Source organism: Papaver somniferum, unplaced genomic scaffold (genome assembly GCF_003573695.1).
Source record: "Papaver somniferum cultivar HN1 unplaced genomic scaffold, ASM357369v1 unplaced-scaffold_128, whole genome shotgun sequence".
Taxonomy (NCBI): Eukaryota; Viridiplantae; Streptophyta; class Magnoliopsida; order Ranunculales; family Papaveraceae; genus Papaver; species Papaver somniferum.
The window spans coordinates 3,206,464-3,214,701 of NW_020621936.1; the positions used below are offsets into that span (position 1 = coordinate 3,206,464).

The 8,238-nt window shown below is 38.1% G+C and overlaps 1 pseudogene; it reads right to left on the reverse strand.

The window, feature by feature from the left end:
* Nucleotides 1-3,134: 3,134 nt before the first annotated feature.
* On the reverse strand, nucleotides 3,135-5,811 carry LOC113331940 (annotated as a pseudogene).
* Nucleotides 5,812-8,238: the final 2,427 nt, after the last annotated feature.

An 8,238-nucleotide genomic window follows, 5' to 3' on the forward strand; every position in this document is an offset into this window, starting at 1 on the left:
AGCGAAAGGACATTTTCTGAAAAGGTGATCTTCTGTTTCTGCCTCTTGGTTTTTACATAGAGGACACTCTGATGAGATTTCTAGGTTGTGGGCTGCTATTTTTTTTTATTCAGTCAATAAAATTAAAAATAAATGAAAACTGTACAGGGACTAGATTAAACTAGCGGTAGCCGTGAGGCCACCACTAGTCCAACCTATTTGAAACGAAAGTATACTTCTCCAGGCCACTCTACAGATAAAATAAAGCCTGGCCTACCCTCATAAAACTCAAAAATATCTCCAGCCAACAAACATGCTTGTTTGGCCAAAGCATCTGCTGAAAAATTAACTTCTCTATAGTTATGAACATAACGAATGTTATCATAAAAATTTTTTGCGAGCTTCCACTTCGAAACTAGCTGCCAAGGCAACTCACCCTTCTGAAAAGCTTGAATGCAACTCATCGAATCCGAACGAATGCAAAGGTTTTTAACATTCCACCTCTTTTCTAGCATCGCTCCATAAATAACAGCACACACTTCCGCAAAAAAATTAGTTTGACAGCCAAGGCTAACCGAAAGAACTCCTAGAACCGCTGCATTAGCATCTCTAAAAGTGACACCAGCTCCAGCTTGGCCTGGGTTGCCACGTGAGGCACCATCACAGCAAATCATTATTTCACCAGGATTGGGAGGAAACCAACTAACCTCTGTTGGAGTTGAAAACTTACTTGATCTACGTTGCACCCTAAAATAATTCAAGATGCGAAGATCTTCTTGCGTATTGTACATATGGCCCTTCATTCTAATAGAGTTATCACGGATAACCTAGTAAACTCTTCCTTTAAAACCAAGCCAATGCATCTTAAAGTCTTCAAAAAACACCTTGTTTCGCATCTTCCATAATTCCGTGACAATTGCAAGATTAGCAACTAGCCACAAGTCCTTTATCATCCTGCTCCGGCCTTTGGAAACCTTGTAAGAGGCCACCAGATCTTCATTGGGTTGCAGATTAAAGATAGTTTCCGCCCAAGCCCAGATTCTCTTAGCAACTCTGCAATTCCAAGTGATATGACTCATTGTCTCGTCACTCTTCCTACACAGGCGGCAAATCGTAGTCATACTCCTACCAGTCTTCTTGATAATATTATCTTCAGTTGCACAACATTGTTTCGCCCAGATTTTCCAATATTGCACACTCAAAGTAGGATGTACAACTTTCCTAGTGAACAAAGATGCAATAGGTAAAACTTCAGCTGGCGCCTTAATAGCAGTCTTTGGAGACTTGACTGAAAAACGCCCTTGTTATCCAAATCCCAGATTTTTTAATCATCTCCACCAGCAATAAGCGGTAGATTTTCAACATAAATATTATAACGAATCATCAAATCCCTCATGCGAGGAGGTATGGCCCAAGCACCATCAACAATAATATCGCTCACCTTTGCCGTGAAATCATTTGGCCCTTTGGAAAAAATCCAAGCCGCTTCGCAATAGAAAAATCACCACACCAATTATCAAAAAATAAGGAAGTATTAGCACCATTACCTCTAATTGATCGAGTGTCCGATTGCACAAAGTTGTAGACCAATCTGATCCCTGGGAAAACCGAGGAACCCAATTTATAATCAATCAAGTTGCCATTTAACTTGAAGTGTTTCTCCCTCAAGAATCTGGCCCAAATCTTGTCTGAATCTCGAATAGAAACCCACAACTTCATAAGCATAGCTCTATTAACATCCAACAACTTCTTAAGGCCAAGGCCACCTTCACGCCTCGAGCAGCACAAATCATCATAAAGAACCGTAAAAAACTTTCGTTTCTCAGCATCACCCGACCATAGAAAATTTCTAATGGCCCTCTCAACCTGCTTAATAACCGTCATGGCCACTTGTATACGGCCATGGAATGAAGCACATAGCTAGAAATTAATGGTCTAATCAAAATAAGTCTGGCCTGAAAGGATAAAAGCTTACCTTTCCAGCCGGCCAACTTGTCCATAATTTTCTCCACCACTTGACGAACATGAATGTGACGAACAATACCAGGCTTCAATTGAATTCCCAAGTATTTGTCCGGAAAAAAGGCTCTTTCAATTCCCAAATAGTTACATTTGGGAATGGAAATGGTGACTGGGTTGTCCGGAAATGGTGATTGGGTTGTGGGCTGCTAATCTGCTATTTGTTGGGAGCGCCTTTTGGATCATTTTCCAAATAAATAGTCGGATCCGAGTTATTGTCTTCAAATTCCAAATATTTTCCCACGGGAATATAATATCTTCCTCATCATTATTATGTTGATTGATAAGGTAGTTGTAAATATTTTTTGCCGAAAAAGCTCCCGATATATGGTGTTCCCATCTGATTCTGTCCCTGTTTTCTTTATTCGGGGAAATTGTTAGAATTTTTCCTTTAATTTCTGGGGAAAAATATTCATCTAATTTTTCAATATCCCAGTCACCATCAGAATTTAGTAGCTCATGGACCTTTTGAGGTATCGGGTCCGGCTTATCACTTGGTTGAGTTAATGTATTTGTGCCAGGTATCCATTTGTCTTCCCAGATCCTTGTGTTTTTTTCCGTCTTTCACTTACCAGATGAAGTTTCCTTTTATAATATTGAGATCCTTCTGAATACTTGGCCAAATCCACGAGAATTCATAATTTCTCGTCGGTTGAAAAGGGTTCGATCCATGAAAATATTTCGCTTCTAGTAATTTTACCCATAGTTGATCCTTTTATGTCATCACTCTACTTGCTAACTTCGTTAGATTACTACAACTTGCTGGTCAAGGTATGGTTAGATTACTACAACTTGCATTAAAATGTTGCGACAAAGCCCCAGAGAAATGGCCAGAGATGGCCGAAGTAGCGAGAGAGGTTGAAGATATTAAGTTGAACGATGACAATGATGAGTTTTCTTTCGAACGGTCAGGCAGTACCGATGTTTCCACTTCAGCACTTTGATTCACATCATATCTTCCATGTACGCTCCCCATTGATATGTAATCCAAGATCCCAATTAAGGATAGGGGTGAATACAGGGAAATGTGGTTCGAGCAATTAAGGCTTCTCTTATTGAGTACTAGTATATTAGAAATGTATTAATTACTTGTGAATTGTCGATAAAAATAGTTATAAATTCATCTGCGCGCAGAGTGGATTAGAAATTTTCTTGGTTTCAACTTTCAAGTCATTTTATGGTTTATCTGAAACTGACCAAAACATTAATTCAATTATAATCTACTTCACTAAACCGCGTGTGCGATTCAAAGGATGGTAGAAATCTTGTACTTCATGTCACAAACCACCAAAATATAAGAGCTTTCTTCTATCACCATTAAACCATCTTCGTTAGCTCGGCTAAGGTGCTCACAAGGGCTCAAAATAAATTCAACTTCATATCTTTCTCCTGCATTCAGTTCAATACTTTGGAAACCAATCAACTGTTTCGTTGGAGTCCCATGCTGATTCTTGGATTGCTTTACAAAAAGCAACACCGGATGTCTGCCCTTCATTTCCCCAACGTTTTTTACTCCAACCGTTGCAGAAAACTTTAAGTTATCACAGATTTCAGTTCCTATCTCAGACACTGATAAATATCGCCCCACAGCCTGCTTGTCTGGTGCTATGTGCATATTGCTAAATCGGTTTAAGTAGAGTTTGTTTTGTTTAACATCAAAAAACTCATAAACATACTTCGAATAGCTTAGCCCATAGCCAAATTTGAACACATCTTCGCCAGTGTAGAATCGGTAAGTATGTCCTGGATACCCGGATGTTGGGTTAGGTCGCATTCTCATATCTGTCATGGGAATTTTGATGAGATCTTGTGGCTACCAAGTCATGGGTAATCTCCCTCCTGCATGAAGAATGTCATAAAGCTCGGTCAGTTATCTGCCCACAAACGGAGAAAACGGTTGCCAAAATAAACTTTACCTGGGTTATGATCACCAAAAATAATCTCGGCTAATGCGATTCCTCCTGCTTCTCAAGGATAACCAGCCCATATACTCTCGATATTACCATCATGCTTAGCAAAAGAAATATCAACCGGCCCTCCACTAAGAATCACTAAGACAACGGGTTTCTTTGCAGCCACAGTTGTAATGAGATTTTGCTGTTTCCCTGGAAGTACTAAATCAACTCGATCGTGTAACTCTCTTTCTTGTGTTTGATCCAAACCCATAATCAATATAACCGTATCTATCAATGTTGCCAGTTTTACAGCTTCCTCAAACGAAACGGAAGAATTACACGCAACAGAATCGCATCCCGGGGAGTAAGATGTATCCCTAACATAGCTTGTGAATGCTTCTAATGGTGTAATGGATTTACATGGAGGTCCAAAATAATTCCCTAGAAGTGTTTTCGTGGTGTTAGCATTTGGGCCAATGACAGCAAGTGTTTTAGTGGTAGCTTTGGACAATGGGAGACGGTTGGCTAAGTTCTTTAAGAGGACAATACCGCTGCGAGCAGCTCCTAAGGCTAGACCCTGATGGTCTGGAGAGCACACCTGTTTAGGACTGATATCACCGTATGGCTGTTGAATTGGGTCGCCGTTGAAGAGTCCTAACCTCATTCTAGTTGTGAAGAGGTTAGATAAGCTCTGTCTATGTCACTTTCTCCCAGAATTTTCTGTTGAACAGCTGATCTTGTGTGCTTTTGCAAGTAAGACCCGCAATTCACATCCATCCCTGCAAAATTCAGACACGATTATCTAGGGAAGGCTCACTAATCTGTCTAGTCCACATTACTAGTACCAAGAAAACATTTTCAGACAATGAAAAAAGGTTTGTCCCATACAGACCAGCTTTAAGGACATCACGGACTGCATCTTCTGGTGTTTTGGCATATCCTTGATCATCATAGATGATAGACACTGCATCACAATCTGATGTGATGTATCTGACCACAAAAAAAGTAGAAAAATCACTGAACACTCTTCAAATGTAATAGATATTAAAGTTAACTCCAATCTTAAAACTATCGTACCCATTAAAACCCCAAGCTCCTCTTGCTGTTTTAGATAAGAGATCAAAATCTGCGCAGCTTGGAATTCCATTAACACGATTGTAAGCACACATTATTCCACTCGCTTTGCCTTCTTCAATACAGCTTTTGAATGGTGGTTGATAAGTATCTGCTAAATCTTGTAAAGACACCTAAATCAACATTCACAACACCTCTACAGTTATTAATTCAAAGATAATAATGTGAATTTTCGAATGGATAGACTGAGCAAACAGAGGATTTACTTACTTGAGCATTGAAGACGAAACGATTAGTACCATTCCAATTATCTAAATCATAAGCAGTGAAATGCTTACAACAAGCTGAAGCTTGAAGATGATCTCCCTTAAGTTTTCCACCTTCAAAAGAATCACCCTGAATTCCTCTGACATAAGAAACTGCGTATTTACTAGTAACCATTGGATCTTCACCAGGTGTTTCTTGCCCTCTTCCCCATCTTGGGTCTCTGTATATGTTTATATTTGGTGCCCAAAATGTCATTCCTGATGCTTGTCCTGCATTGAATACAGCTCTGGCTTCTATTCCGATGGCCTAATTTCACGAAGTATCAAAAACCCATTATATATTTTGTCATTTTCGAGTAGAATTTGTTTGATTGTGGTTTCATGATTAATGATTAAGTAGCATTTGATGAGTTAATTACCTGACCAATACGATACCAGAGATGAGTATCGAAGGAAGATGCTGTTAGTATTACTCGAGGGAAACTAGTAGCAGAAGAAATTGTTTCTCCATTGAATTTGATTCCACGACCTGAACTTGAAACACCATGTAATGATTCAGACCACCATTGGTAACTAGGTCATAGAAATGGACACACCTCTTGTTTACTTGTCTTTCCAACTTGGTTAGACTTAGAATTATATTCACATATATATATATATATGTAATTACATTACTTGATTTACAAAGATATAAAATATAAAGAAATAAAAGAAAAATTAAGAGAAAATAAAATATTATAAATTCTACTCCTAATTTATATGAGACTTGCTATGTACAAAATATATTGCATGATCTTCAATATCTTCCGGTCTTCAATTTAATATCTTCAATATCTTCAATATAATATGATCTTTATTTATGCAAATCTTCTTAATATATGTGGGACAATATATATATATATCTAATAACATTTAATACCCCCCTCAAGTTGGAGGTGGAGGAGAAATATCGAGAACTCCCAACTTGCTAGTTAATCGAGTATATAATTCGGCACCTAGAGGTTTGGTAAAAATATCAGCGATTTGATCGGCTGATTTTATATAACGTGGAGTAATGAGGTTACTTTGAATCTTCTCACGAATGAAATGACAATCGATTTCGATATGTTTGGTTCGTTCATGGAAGACAGGATTTTCAGCTATATGAATTGCTGCTTGACTATCACAGTAAAGTGTGAAAGGTTCTGAAGTAGGAATATGAAGGTCTCGGAAAAGATACTTTAACCACTGTAATTCAGCAGTTAAATTGGCCATTGCCCTATATTCGGCTTCGGCGGAAGATCGAGAAACAATTGGTTGTTTCTTAGATTTCCATGAAATAGGACTATCTCCCAACATGGTGAAATATCCCGTTGTTGAGCGACGAGTGGTTGGACAACCAGCCCAGTCTGAATCGGTATAACCCTGTAAATGAAGAGAACTTTTAGCGGACAAAAGAATTCCATGTCCAATAGTCACTTTGAGATAACGCAAAACACGTAAAACTGCATCATGATGAGCAGTTCTAGGATTTTGCATAAATTGACTTAAAATATTCACTACATAGGTGATGTCTGGCCGAGTAACAGTTAGATACAAAAGTCGACCAATAAGTCTACGATATGGTGTAGGGTCAGATAATGGTTCACCATCTGTAGGTTTGAGGCGAAGATTTTGCTCCATGGGAAAAGAAACTACTTTGGATGCGGTTAGCCCCATGTCTTTTAAAAGATCAATAATGTATTTTCTTTGACAAAGAAATATACCTAGTTCTGAACGGGAAACTTCAATCCCTATAAAGTACTGTAAGCGTCCCAAATTTTTAAGCGAAAACCGCTTTTCTAGAGACACTTTGAATTTTGATATAGAGTTTTCATCATTACCTGTAATGATAATATCATCTACATATACTAAAACATATATATACGTAGATCTGCGATTATAGGTAAAGAGTGAATAATATGATTTAGATTGTTGAAAACCTTCACTAATAAGTGCAGATGAAAATGTAGCAAACCATTGTCGGGATGCTTGTTTTAAACCATATATAGATTTATTTAAGCGACATACTTGCTTGCCATCTGAACTTTCAAATCCTGGTGGAAGTTTCATGTATACTTCTTCTTCCAAATCTCCTTGAAGAAAAGCATTATTCACATCAAGTTGATGTAAGTGCCATCCACGAATTGCAGCCAAAGAAAGTAAAACTCTTACAGTTACTAATTTTGCGACAGGTGCAAAGGTTTCATGAAAATCGATACCTTCCACTTGTGTATAACCTTTGGCGACTAATCGGGCTTTATATCTTTCGATCGAGCCATCTGGATTATATTTAATTTTGTATACCCATTTACAACCAATCGCTTTTTTTTCCTTTAGGTAAGGATTGTTTTGTCCAGGTATTATTTTGTTTATGAGCCTGTACCTCCTTGAACATCGCATCTTTCCATACTGGAATTTTGATGGCTTGGAGATAATTAGTGGGTACATCAGTGACGAGAACTTTTGTGAGAAATGTCTTATGTTGTTCAGACATTTTAGTATAAGAAAGGAAATGATTAAGAGGATACTTTGGACCCTCTAAAATAGGAGTTTCCATCACTTTGCATATATAATCTTTTAGATATGCTGGAGGATTACGATCCCTAATGGGACGTGATGAGATTCGCTCATTCATTTGGGATTCATTTAATGATGATAATGACGGTCCAGGAGGTGTCATTGAAGATGAATGTGACTCACTCATGGATGGAGGAGTTTCACATTGAGTGTCTTCGTTCGACGAAGCATGGCTATATGTGCATCCTTGTGACGAGGAAGGTAAATTTCCAGGCGAATTAAAAGGAGTAATAGTCGTATTTCGTGGAGAAGTAGGAATTGCGGCGTTTTTATCTGATTCATATTCATTACCGTTTTCTAACTCTTCTGAATACTGGTCAGAATCATTGAATTGGTTTAATTCTGGCGATGGTAAAATCGCATTGCCATATGGAAATGTTCGTTCATGAAATATGACATCTCTTGAA